We start from the raw sequence: 15266 nt of genomic DNA on the forward strand, positions 1-15266 counted from the left end.
TCGCGAACTCGCGGTTTATTTACGTCTCTAAAAATAGAAATGTTGTCATAATATAGCGACGGTGATTGGTCGCGCATATCGTCATCGACGCAGCGGATTGGTCGGATGGGTACACTGTTCGAAGCCGCATGTGTTTAGAGGAGAATATATCGTTAAAATAATTTTTTTTTCGCTGGTATATCGGAGTGTATATATAACGCTTTTTAACACGATGTCTCTTCTTGTATATTTGAGTGCGACTATTAGACATTTCCATTGCTATAAGACGACTTTTTGTATGCGAAAAGAATATTTAAGAAAAAAAAAAGTTTTTATGTAAAGGCGATTCTGTTGAGAGGAGAGTTATAACACAGCGGACGTTCTTCTGCTCATTTAATATTTTTTTCTTTCTGTTATTATAATTCTTTTCAGAGAAGTTTTGCTTCGCTACAAAACTTTATGGGTTTGTGCTAGATGTGTGCAAATTTTCATTAATTTATTTTTTATTATTCTTTTCAATATTTTTCTTCAACATTTTACAATGTGTTATGCAACTGAATGCTTGCAAGTAAAAAATAAAATAAAGAAGAATTCATATGAAGGACTATAATACGATATATAGGTAGATTCAGTATTTTTATATATAGGGGAATGTTGGACTATAAAAGTTGCATTTTTAGCATTCATTATATAATTTAACGGCTTGATAGTTTCTTTTTTAAATAAAAAATGAAAAAATAACTTGAAATATTAATTGCCAAGACTTGTGCAGGTGAATCAATCATCAATCATTTTAAGTTTATTTGTCTGCAAAGATCAATACCGCGAATTGTGGAAGTTGACAATTATACCCTTGATAATCTCCCATTGAGATCCATATTATTATCAGTTCATCAGTAACGTTTCGGTCATACGACTGGAATTTGTATATAGATTAGATTGCACAGCGCGCAGCATTAATAACCACGTTTGTGAAGAGTGAACTTGTACAGTCAATAGGTCTTATCTAAGATATCCTGCACTCAAAAAGAAAATCTGCTACTGCAACAGGTTGATAATTTTCTTTGCGTCTGTAATCAACAAATGGATGATTTCATGCCTCGAGTGCGAAAATTTGATATTTGTACAACTACAACAAATGGAAAAAGAACTTTTCGACACGAAAAGCTTTCCTGATTCGTTTCTTTTTTCTGAAGAACATTACACCTACTAAACGAAAAGCTTGTGTTGAATCAGCAACAGCTGAACTTCAAAGTAAGTGTACCACAAAACATTATCCAACCTAACCTACACACTAAATGTGTAGGCTTCGAAGTACTAGATTAAAATCATTGACTATTTTTAGTAGAAAACATTTCCCCATATTTTTCAGGCTTAGATTGTTCTAAGTAAATATCAAATCTAGTACTTCAAAGTCTAAAAAACATTTTTGGGAAAAAATGAAAAAATCCAGGAATATGTGGGAAAATGTGTTTCCATAGTATGGTCTCTGATTTAAATTGTTTTAAGTAAAGGTCTAAGAATCTAGTACTTCAAAGTCTAAATAACACATGAATGCAAGATTCTGAAATAGACGAAACGCCCATTCTTTGAAATTTTATTGACTCATCAGTCAACTCTCTACGTCAAACATTTTCGTATTTAAGCTTCAAGAACCAAAAAAAAAGTGATTCAACAAATTGCACTTCAATTATGCAAAAACCTACATTTCAATACAAAACTGCATTGGGCGATACAACACTGGACGTTCTAATGGCAATTTAAATAAAAATTCTATTCATTGACAATATTTATACGTATTCCACAACTGAAATTAAAACAATAAAAAAATTTACAATTTTTTCGTTTTGTTAAAAATGACATGGCAATCCAGTCACGATTCGGTTATTCATATTCACCGTGCAATATGTTTTATTTTGCCACACTTAGTCGTCACCTTACCTTCGAATGTTAGTTAATATGAGCACACGAAAGGTAAAAAAATAAACTACAAAAACACAAGCAACAAATTTTTATTATTCTCTTTTATTAAAACATTATTAAGAGACAACAAAAAGCCATTTTATTGTTAAAGTTTAATGTGTTTTGTTAAATTGCGAACGAAGGAGAAAAAAATCCAACATCTAAAAACAAATTAGAAAAATGAAAAATACTCTAAGCCGATGAATGCTATCGACAGTCGTCACAATGTTAAAACATTTAATAAAATAAAATGAATTGACTAACTGTTGAGTGGAAGGAAGACCTATGCAATTATCTGTCTAGATTATCGTTGAATCTATAAAAAGCAATTAAATAATTTGCATAAAATTTAATTGACGAATGGACAAAATAGCATGGCAAATGATGCGAATTTATGTAATGTTATAGGCGTGAATTAATATCTTTTTAATTATAGACTTTTTGTGTGTTCTTAATTTACTATGCTAGAACTTACTGAATGGACTGCACATTTTGTTGATTCGGATATTCTAACACGTTGGCTTTTCTAAGACGTTTGCTTTTCTGGTTTGTAATTTCCCTCTATTGCCAAGGAAAAACCAAACTGTAAAAGTCTTGACAATTTTATTTTTCAGTAAAGGTTTCGATTCTGTGACCTCTTTCATTCACAAAACCTACACCTACAAAACTCCAAAATCTATTACTTCATCAGTCTGATCACACATTTTGCTATAACAGGGAAAAACAGCCAAAGCTCATCGCTTGGTTTTTTATCGTTGTCAATAACAGATGATTAACCTTTCACAGTTAATAGTGGAAAGGATTTTATGATTCATTTAGTGTCCTATAATCTTGTTCTGTGATGTCACCTACAAGTTAAAAATGTATTGTTTTTTGCAAGGCTGTATACTTTGGGGAATACAGCCTTGGTTTTTGGTTGTCTTTTTCCATCACAGTGATGTTGGGTAAATAGCAGGAATTTAAAAAAAAATATCTAGAACCGACCTGACGGCTCATATTTTTAAAGTATTAAAGATGGGAGAACCTTCATTGACCATCCTTTTGCCCATTTGTATAATTGCAATATTCACAACAACCCAATAAGAGCGATAACCGATAATTGATAAATTAAACCGATACTTTCTCAAACAGTTTCAAGTAAGCCGCAAAAGTTGATCGGTCGACCTTCGATTCATTTGCGATTGCCATAGCACATTACAATCCACAATTTTTTTATAAAATTGCAAATATTTTATGTCGTTTTACGATTACGTTTATTTTCATTAAAATTGATTTTGAACATTCACGTTCATTCTAACAACTCAGAACGATTGTTTCGTCATTTTTCGAGTTGGTTTTATATTTGGACAATCGTTCGTTTATCAATTTGAGTAGAAAGTTAACAGATCGTCAAGGCAGAGAATTTCATTTTCTTCTAGAACTCTCCAACAGAGTTTTTAGATCGTCAGGTGCTTTCTTAGTAGATATTGCGTATATAAATGATAAAATTTAGGTAGAACCAAGTTGTCAAGAAAGCTGCTTACATCTATGAAAACGATTAGACTTCTAACGTTCTAAAGATCTAATTCGCATTATATGAACGTTAAATCTGCTATATCTTCTAATCGAGGTATTGCCTAGTGTTTGCAACAAATTTATTTTGTTTGCTTCGGAACTTATTTGGCTACATGGAACAAGAATAAGCTGGGCCTGATATATTATTTCCGTAGTTGTTATGGATAACAGACGAATAGCGGTTTATATCGAATAAATTCCTAGATTCGTAAAAAAATAGTTTGAGAAAATCCTTTGAAATTAAGGACTCACCAAAAATAAATGACAACCTTCCACGATCAACGACAATTCTCAGGCAGGGCTTGTTATTGGGAATTAAAATTCTTACATTCTTTATTCTGAAAAATTCTTACAAATTTTGAAAAATCTCAAATTTTAGGATTTTAAGGAATTTTCAAGAATTAATACTCAAAAATTCATAAAGTCAGAAGCAGTGAAATTTCAACATGAATTTGCTTCAGCTGATCTGAATCCGAATAATAAGTCCTGTTCTCGGGTGAACCGTTTTTTATGAAGAATTATTTGAATTATTATGGTCACTAATTGGGGATTTTTGAAAATGGTTCACTTGGTTCACCGCTAGGAACTCTCGATGGTCTGTTCTACATTTCTTGACAAAAAAAAAAATTATTTGAACAATCGCACATTGAAAATATTTCTAACCGATTTTATTCAACGCCACACTTCATGATAATTTATATGATACATGCGTCGACCGTACTTTACATGTTTTAGCACTAATCCAAAGCTCTCAGCTTGTAAAATCCATTACATAACTCAGGATGTGAATAAAATGTCACAATTGAATGTGTTCATTGACCTCGGTTTCGCCTCCGATCAACAGAATTAACACGAAAACTCAACTTTTCGAATTGTATTTATATCCCTTGTTGTGCAAATGGCTAATCGCATTTTAAGAAAAATCTCATATGACTCAGCAGAGCGCCGTGTACAAACGACTAATTGTGATCACCACAGTTAATTTTCTTTAGTTTGAATTGTCGCTATTTGAAAGTATTGTACTCCATCAGTTTGAATATATCTTCATGACTCCTCTGGGGTCATCCATATTTTTGTCGCCGCTGTAGATAACAGATGACTAGCGAGTATAAGGTGTCTTCGACCACATATAGCAAAAAATTACAGCAACTTTCTATAATGTGCACAAATGATTACACATTGTTTTCACTATTTGTATTTTTAATTCGAAAATTTGAATACAAATCGGCACCGCATGTTATCTCATTTAAAGGTAAAATTAACGAGAAATAAAATTATTTCACAAAAAATTTCTGTATTCTCAAGTAATCTCTGTAATGTTTTTTTTTGTATTTTGATTGATATATCAACACGGATGACCTTTATGCGAGTATTATATTTATCGCAAAGACATTCAGATTTTACACGACAGATCCTTAGTTTTAGTCCGAATGACTGATTATCATTTTTTAGCACATTTGTTAAAAACAAATAAACAAATTAAAGAAATATTCATGTTATCTCGTGTAATTAATTGAGTTTTTAAGATTTTTGTCTTTTTAACAAATTCATTTCTCAATATTTTATACACCAGCACATGAAATTAGCATAATACAAAGTAATGTGAATCTTACGACGACGACGACACACAAAAAAAGCATCGAGGAATTCATTTTTTTTGGTCATACATTTTTCGTTAATAATTTTTTACACCTCATCACATTGTCCGTATAAACAACCAAATTACCAAATCCATTGATTATATTGTTTATAAATCGCGTCCGTCCCATTAACATCTCAAACATTTTTGTCCAAAACGTAAAAGAGGAAAAAAAAAACTCAATCTCCACACTAATTCAATGTTTTCACGTATAATTATTAATTTTTGCCACTTAAGGCTACAAGGTTAGCTTCCATTATGATTTTAATATAAGCTTTTGATAATACAAAAATACTTGAGAGTTCTTTTACGATGGCAAACATTTCGATGGGCTATATGGGCTACATTTCGTTTAAAAAATTTCGATTTAGAATTTAACTTGGAAATGATTTCAAATTAATTTGAACAAATCTCTTTACTGTAAATAGAATCGGTTCAAATATTTGCTGTGTAGCTGCTTGTATATGTTTTTTTTTGTTAATAAATTTTAAGTTACACAGACAGAAATTAGCTTTCGTAGGTGTTAACTAAGTGAATATGAATACGACTAGGGTGTCAAAAATTACTAATCATTCGTCGATTAACCTTTTAGGAACGTCAATTGTACACTGTCATAACCACGACAGAGTAAAGTTAACCAGGCAGGAGCGCTGGTTTGATTAGGGACCTGAATAATCTAGTAGCCCTATATTTTTTGCGAATAAAATTTTTCAATTTACGTCAGTGTTCATTTGAGTTCATTTTCATACAGTGTATTAGGTCCCTTATTTGACGTTTCGAAAATGAACCGCTCGTGCCTGGTTTATTTTACTCTGCCGTGTCATAACGATTATTATGCCCTCGTTCGGAACTTTTCATTTTGCTTAGTGTGAGGGTTGCAGCCCAATCCGAAGGCAATCTCTCAAGACAAAATACAGAGTTCTAAACTATAACATAAGTTACTTTAGTCGTTAAGCACTTGGGAAATGAGTTAAAACGATCATTTCATTGAAGTAATGACTCATTTCCAGTGGATGCAGTGAGTAAAATCCGTTACTTCTTTTGTTCTGTTGAAATTATTGGAAAGTGTTTGATAAAACAAATCGTTTACTTCATTTGTTTCTGCGTACAATTCGGAATATAAGTCCATGTTAACCGGAATTTACCATTTATTTTAATCGATGCTGTCAACAACAGATGACTAGCCGTTTCTAAGAGGTTGAATTACAATAAGTTTCTCAAAATTGGAATAATCAGAAATCAAACCTGATGTTGTTACTCCCTAACTGTCTTTTTACTAGATTTTGGTTGTGATCGGGTTAATAAAAAATAATGAAAAGAAATTGAACTACCCGATGTGAACAAATAGAGCTACAAGGAAACGTAGAAACGTAAAGATGCAGCAAAATATACACAAAACAAAAATTAAAGGAAATAACCTGTTACATACGGCTGTCATCTGTTATCGACAACGACACCAATAACAAACGACAATCTCTGACTAATGAGGTCTTATATAGCAAAAATCATGTTCAAAACAAGCGAAGTAAAAGATTTCTGAAATCAATCTTTAATTGATCACTTGAAGTAATAGTAATAGTAAAACAAAAAATGTGTAGAAGGCACGAAAAAATTTGTGATTAATTTGAATGATCATTTGGCTTCAGATTCAGGGAAAATGATCATTCAAATTCGGTTCTTATTTTTCATTCCAATATTCCATTTTTTCGCTGGAAATTTCTAAGGAACGGGCTTTTACAAAACAAAACCTTCCTACCACTTTGTCAATAGACAACAAACTACAACAAACTTACACCAAAAAGGTGTAAACCTTTCCTTTGCCAGCCCTGAGTATCTCACTCATCTCACAAATACGCAGAATTTACCTTTTAAAAACTATTCTTTAACAGACATTTCGGTTCCTACACATTTCGAGAAATTTCAGTCGCTAATTGGAAACGAAATCTTCTTTTTTTGTGTGTGTGTAAATATGAATCGTGCCTGAGAGGCTCACCATTCTACCGAATTTGTATATGAATAGTTCCGGTTAAAATATGACCTGAGTGATCAGTGATCACAATATACATGCGTTCATTATATAGATTGCTAGAAGAGCAAATCTTTGCGAGAATAACCGCAGGCAAGAAGATAAATAAGAATCGTATTTCGGAAAAACAATGAGAGGTAGATGTGATTCACGTGAACTTAAAAGTTTGGGTAGTGTATGTGAAACAAAAGAAGTAATAGATTGAGTCATTATGAAACGATACATGTTCGGTGTTTGAGTAATACAGTAGCTAAATTTGATCAATTTTGAACTGATTTTTAAAATGTCCTAAAGTCCTAACAGCTCTGAATTTGGTTGCTGTTCACATAATTCTAACAATGGTAAATCGTTCAAAGAGAACTTTACCCCTACCCACGCTAAAAGTCCTGTTCTGTCAAGTTAAAAATTCAGTTGAAAAACGATTTTTGTATGCAATTCGCAATTCCAATGTTCACCGAGGATCACCTAGATATAAGATTAAAGCGATGTGTACGTTGGTAAAAAACCAGGTTGTCCTGAAAGTTCATATCAGGTCATGTAATTTAAGAAATCGAACCAGGTCTGACCTGGGTTCAGATTCAGGTAAAAACCTGCCCATTGTCACAAAAGATTCTTATCCCAGTGAAGCCAACATCTAGGATCGATTAAAACTTTCAAACTTTCTCTAGATACTCTACATCTTCTTCGTCACAGCGAGTGTATTATACGGCTCATGAGCCTTCAAATGAGATGATGTTTATTGTGATTATTGTGAGTCGCGTTATTTCTACCACTAGTACCTAAAAGCTACTATAGAAACTACAATGTCTTTAGGGTGACGGGTGACCAATCATTTCCATGGAAATATTAAAAGTCATCCGCTAAAATTCTTAAAAAAGTTATTTTTCTATTCAAAATTAATTGTTTTACGTTACATGACTCCCAACTTCTGCATTCTTAATCTTTAAAAAAATAGCCAATGCATAATGTCGATTAGGTCACTAAACATACGACTGAGTGTGTCACTCTTATTACGCCATCAGTTTCTGAGTGTGGCAAAAAGACTTTATTAAAATTTAAAGCGGAGATGATGATATTGTTTAAAAATAAAATAAGAATTAATTCAATTACGTTATAAGTTATACGTCGTAAAGACCGCAAAAAAAAGGAGAAGAAAAAAAATGTGAGAAAAAATAATTAAAGTTAGTTGGTCACACTCTGTTCATGTGAAGTGTGATTCATTGATCAATCATACACACGTCCATACATTTTCTGCCATAAGCAATTTTTGTTATTTGCATATTTTGTTTATTATTTATATATGAGTATAGTTGTATTACATTATTAAAAAATACAAATAATCAGATAATAATAATATTTTTTTCGAAAAAGAAGTTTCAATATCAGATTTACAATTTATTTATTATTTGTTATGAATAGGTACAAACAGTAAAATGTAATGTAAGCAACGCTGTAACTTTATATTAATGGTGATGATCCGATCACAGGTATGTGGCAGATTATTTTTTCTCTCGATCCGCACTCAGTGACGAAAAGTGCTTTTTTAGGTACACATTAAATATCGTCAAGCACACCTATTATTATTGGTTAAATCCACTGAATTTTTGGTAAACTTCGGTAATTGCAGGCATAAATTTCAGTAAATTTACCAGTACTTTTAGTACTTCACTCTTCGTGCTCTAATTTCAGGTGATATAACTTCACTGTGGTATAATAACTATAAAGTGGCATAACTGTGAAGTTGGTTCACTATAAATGTAATAGAATTAAACGATAATCTACTTTATTTGAGCTTTAGTTTCCAAAAAGCATTTACTATTAGCCAAATGTTCCTGAAGCACTTGATATACTGTTCAAGAAATATACTAGATCAGCCCTAGACAGCTCTTGCACACAAAAATGTTGCGAAAGTGTAAAATTAGAGATAGATCAATTTGGTAACATAAAGGTTGTGTCTTCATTTGTGTATTGACAACAAAGGGTCGATGAAGTTTTCTATAGGAAACCTCAGTTGACCTGTAAATGCGCTCTATTTTCGGGTGATATACCTTCACTTTCGTAAAATATCTATGAAATGTCATGGCTGTGAAGTTGGATCACAAAAATATAGCGCCAACATTTGTAATTTTATGACAAAAAGCATTTTAAATGTAATAGATTTATACGAAAATCTATTACATTTCAGTTTTAGTTTCCAAAGAGCATATCCTTATTGAAAAGACTGTTTAAGTTCAGGTAATATACTAAATATCTTTTATAAACTGTCGCCCAGCTGATCTACTAGTACATTTCAGAACTTAAATAGTCTATAGATGCATAAGACTGTTAAGTGCATCATTAATTGTGCCTTCATTTTATTTTACTCAATACCCTTTAAGAAAATACCAGTCACCTCATGCTTTATTTTATACTAAAATTTAATTTAATTTTCTTAATCAGCAAAGAGAAGAATGAGTTCAAGCTTAGCGAGCGATACTTTTCCTTTTTTTGCAATTGGTGTGTATATTGTCACTTGAGTGATAGCTAAAGACCCCTGGTGCCTAAAAAAGCATTCATCACTTGGTTGCATAAATAACTATTTCAATTTAAATATTTATAACAAAAAAAATAAATTGTGAGACAAATCACACACGAAATGTTACATTGAATAATTTTGAGACTGAAAATCTTATTTGTTTGCGAGATAGCGATCGTCAATTGTTTACAGCAAGAATTTTGATATTCTGATACTTTTTAGTGATTTATAATACGAAACGATATTCAAGATCTAATAACTGAACTATCACGTTAAGTCGAATAACATTTTGTTAGTTACGTTTAACATTATGGTAAGCATAACAATATCAGCATGATAACATCTATTAACTCTTTTGATCTGACAAGTTTTAAAGAGTTACGCGAAATCTATTACTTCATTTTTTTACATGTATTTTGCAATACAAGATAACATTACTCATAGCATGGCCTTTATTTTTCATGTTGTTTTCGATAACAGATGAATTTCAGTAAATATAAAATGTCACATTCTGACCAATTTTAAGAATTGATCTTTAAAAAAATTTGACTTGTAACTTTATAAAACTCCTAATTTGCAATCGATAATCACTATAATCACAGATAAAATTGTTTTTTTACATAGAGTGTTATGATGAAAAAGAAGAAGATATTTTGACAAGTACCCCAAGGCAAGTTAAAATAAACTGGTCTTCTGTCCTCTCACTCTCAACGTACCACGTTGAAAGGAAAGGGAATACTTTGACAAGGACCCCAAGACAATAACTAGTCTTCGGTTTTCTCGCTCTGATCATAACAGTCTATAGCGAATTGTATTACAAAAACCATTGCAGCAACGCACTGCAAAAATGAGTGATCGTATTGACAGCTGTCTTAGTACTTTCTTAATGCAAATGTCTACCACATTGGTATACTATCCAGTTTCAGTACTCTATTTAGATTGAGTTAATGGCAGTGATAGATTTTATAATCAAACACCAAGAGACCCTTTCCACATGTGAAGTAACAGATTCTAGTTATTTATCTACCAAGGTAGGTATGAAGGTATTTTTTCGCACTAGATGTCGATTGTCGACCCGAGGCGAAGCCGAGGTCGACAAGACGTCGTGTGCGAAAAAATACCGGCATACCTACCGTGGTAGATACAACGTTTTTCGCAATTTCGGGCCATTCTTTGTTATTCGTACTAAGGGGGACAGACATTTCATTCAATCTTTGTTATTCGTACTAAGGGGGACAGACATTTCATTCAATCGTTGAGTGAATATCCTGTGTAGATCAAGCGTTGCATCCTTATACAGGACGTTTGGGATCACTAGAAATACCCCCAGCTGAAATGCCTATAGACGAATTGCTAAAATACAACGAAACATAATAATAGAAAAGAAAACAAACAGAGCTTTTGCTCTTCCCTACCCACTCATGGTTCACGTAAAGTGATTTCAACAAAGAGGACAGAGCTGTTTCGACCTCAGGATTCAGTGGCGGTCTGAGGATAGCGTGATCTATCCATCATCAGTTGTTTCCACTGATCCCTTCCCAAGACAGCGACAGTAAAACTTTCGATTGAACAAGTGTTTGAAAATTTACTTAGAGAATTATTCATCAACTGATGGAAATACGGGTAAATTTGGAACGCTGCTAAGAAATTCAAAACCCAGACGCAGCAAAAAATCAAGTAAAAGCAAAAACGTAACCAGAAGAAAATCAAACTAACAAAAAGTACGAAAGAATCTCACCATTTTTCAAACAAACTGCATTCATCCAAGCCACATCCATCCAAATTGAATTCAGCCAAATTGCACTTATCCAAATTCCATTTCCAAAAACACCAAATGTACTTTACGACACGAAAACTCATTCCATCACAGGCAACTCCGTTTTGCACGAAAGTGTTGCGTATATCGAGGATAACTCCGTTCGTATCGAAAAGTAGTGAACGCTAAGGATGCACTAGTAACAGTACAGCAAGGGTGCAGTTAACTAAAGACTTTGGTAAGGGTACAGTTAAGGGTGCAGTTAACTAAAGACACTGGTAAGAGTACAGTTAACTAAAGATACCGGTAAGAGTACAGTTGACTAAAGACACTGGGAGAGTCAATCGGAAAGGGCATTCTAGCAATGGCATCCTAGCAAGGGCAAGGGCATTCTAGCAATGGCATCCAATGCAAAACATGTCCTACATTTTGTTCTAAAATTCTTGTGTATACAGAAATTCATTTGAACGATCAAGAAGGCTGCATTATAATACACATTGCAATGTGATGTAAAGAGACGCGTTGAATGAAATCGAGTAGTCAATGCTTAGTATATACGCTTCAACAATACGTTCGGTATAATTGTGTGACTCTATAGCCGAATGGCTAAAGTCTCTGCTTTGTGCTCAAAAACCTTTTGGTGTCGGGGGTTCGATTTCTGGTCAATGCAAGATTTTTATTTATAAAAATTTTCGCAATTCCGGTCCATAATCATCACCTTTCCATGCATCCATTTAATATCGTTTTGAAGGTATTTATTTCACAGTGCGTTTTTGATTATTTTTTCGCACTTGGGCTTTTTCACATTTTTTTCGCACGCTACATAGCTCAGTACCTTTAAGAAAGACTAAATTTTATAAATAAAAACTTTGCACAGACCAGGATTTGAACATCCAACAGCAAAATTCTTCCAAACACCAAGCAACGACCATAGCCAATCGGCTACAGAGTCACACAATTATACAGAACGTATTGTTGAAGCGTACATACTAAGCATTGACTACTTGATTTTATTTAGCGCGTCTCTATACATCACATTGCAATGTGTATATAGAACAGGTTGCTTGATCGTTCAAATGAATTCATGTTTGCATGTGAATGTTTGGTAGAAATTTTGGTAATATTTTGCATTGGAAAGGTGATTATGGCCCGAAATTGCAAAAAACGTTGTATCTACCACGGTAGGTATGCCGGTATTTTTTCGCACACGACGTCTTGTCGACCTCGGCTTCGCCTCGGATCGACAATCGACATCTAGTGCGAAAAAATACCTTCATACCTACCTTGGTAGATAAATAACTATTAGCCTTCGTTGAAGGTAATAGGTTCTTTAGCGTGCGAAAAAAAAGCTGATAACGCACTGCGTGCGAAAAAAACTTCATATTGCGCTGTGTCCGGGAATACAGTGAAATAAATACCTTCAAAACGACATTAAATGGATGCATGGAAAGGTGATGATTATGGACCGGAATTGCGAAAAATTATTTTTCATGCTTCGGGACGAAAATGTGAACAATTTTTGATTTTTTCTCGAGGTTTCGGCCCTTTGCATGAAAACTCACATGTGTACCCTCTTTAGACGATTGATTTTAGGCACTTTCGCACTCGCCTATTATTTCGAATTAGCAATCGAAATGAGTAAAATCAGTTTAAGGGCGCTTATCTGTTCTCACGTTGGCATCTTACCTGAAAAAATCCCTTTTTGTTTTCCCCCTAACTTATTATTGATCATGAAAATATCACTAATGTAAAGATTGACCAAAATTATTTCCTATTGACTACCAAAATGTGAGATTAAGCCCTGGTTATCTTTCTCTTATAGCAAAATATATTGAATCTAACTAATGAAGTACTAGATTTTTTACCGAACATTGGTTTGAACAACCGAAATAACAGGTTTTCTGATTCAACTTAACATATTTAAGTTAAGCTGCGCCGTATGCGAGCAGTCTTTTTTTCGCTTTGAATAAATATTGTGAAGTTAAGTGCATAAAGGGTGAAAAGGAAGAAAAATATGAGAAAATTGTAGTTGCTTGAATATTTCAACAAAAGTAATTCCAACTAATTTGGTTACTTTATTCGCATGGCATTGTCACTCAAAATGAAAGTACAGCGCCAGGAAAAATCATCACTTGTCTTTTGTTTTAAAAATAACCCAAAATTTTCTTTCGAAATACAAAAGATATAATTTTCTCAGTTCAATACGCAATAATGCCGCAAAGAACGAATGTTATGAACAAAAAAATATCAATGGACTAGGACTATATGCAACTGTATGTATTATTGTGACGTACGTAAATCATTTTTATGTTAAACATCTGGTCATTTAGTAACATAATCATTGAGCAAATCGAAAGTAGAGGAAAAAAATTTTTGTGTGGAATGAAAAACATATTTTCCGTTGTATTTAACTCGGCAACACCCGCGTTACATTTTATATTATATGTGAAAAGGAAAGCGAAAACGACATGAAAAATGGCTTGTCTGTTAAATATTGAATGAAATGCCCGATATTCGTATGCGAAGACGAGACAGAGAGAAATGTGGGACCTACAACAGACTCTGAAAAATTGGATGATGGCCAATTTAATAAATTTTATTATAAAGTGACCAAAACGATAAATTTGCGCTACATTTATATTGAAGCTAATTACACCATGAATGTATTATGCTGGGTATATAACGTCTATAGTTTTTGTCATTCTGTAAAAAGCACGATTAGGCCGACTTTTATTTATTTTCCCAAAGTCGTGTTTGATATTTTCATGAATTATTGCCGTTGTCTGAAAATAAAACAACAAATTTTTGACGATTGTTGTTTTGCTTTTTGCTTATGCAATGTGTTTTTATGATGACATTTTACTGTAACAGATCTTTCTTTTTGAACTCCTGACTTTAAGACATCCATAATAAACACTCAAGGTATTATTACCCACAATATTCCATTAATACTACTCAACGACGGAGGATAGTTAAATAATTGCATTATTAACACAAAAATATTCAAATTTGAAATTCGCTTGAACATCTTTGTTGACAAAAGAGTATTGGACATTGAATCGGAAAATTAATTGTTGTTTAATTGCGGTTCGAAAAAGATTTGTTACACTCCCACATATTGAAATTTACGTCTTTAATCAAGCATCAGTTTAAATGAATAATGGATATTGATGGATATTATGTTGGCCGAGAACAACAACGACAACAACGAAATTTATTTATTTTTTTCTATTATTTTATGGTGATTTGACTCGTCCTTGACTAAACAGAAAAAATATTTCCTTTCAGAAGATAAACAAAATGATGTGTTGCAATCGCTAATAAATTTGGTTGTTTTAAATGACCAAAATTAATTATCAGAAGCATACGAGATTCACGAGATTCTTGTATTTCCTATACCTTTCATGGCCCTTTTAAACGCAGTACAGACGACAGTCGGGTCTACCACTTCTTTCGATAAAGGTATTTTCAATTGTTAGTTTTCAAGTCTTCTACTTCAATTTTTTGAACATAATACTCAAGACCTAAAGGTAATAAGAGATTGTCGTCTATTTTTTCGTCGTTATCAATAACAGATGAATATCCGTTTGTAACAGATTTTTGTTGGGACTGTTGATCAGAGATGATATTCGTTGCTTCCAGTTAGCCAAAGAAAGCTGTGAGGTGTGACTGAGACAAAGACAAATTGCCAATTCGGAGACTGTTGTGTCCGATGGAAATCAACATCTTCAGTTATTTTAAACCCAACTTTATACCAACTATATTGGTAATTCCTTCATAATGCCCAGCAATAATTATTTCGCCACTGAGACTAAAAGACCACCAGAAATCTGGC

The sequence above is a fragment of the Bradysia coprophila genome, chromosome II, assembly GCF_014529535.1.
Source record: "Bradysia coprophila strain Holo2 chromosome II, BU_Bcop_v1, whole genome shotgun sequence".
In the NCBI taxonomy this organism is placed as follows: Eukaryota; Metazoa; Arthropoda; class Insecta; order Diptera; family Sciaridae; genus Bradysia; species Bradysia coprophila.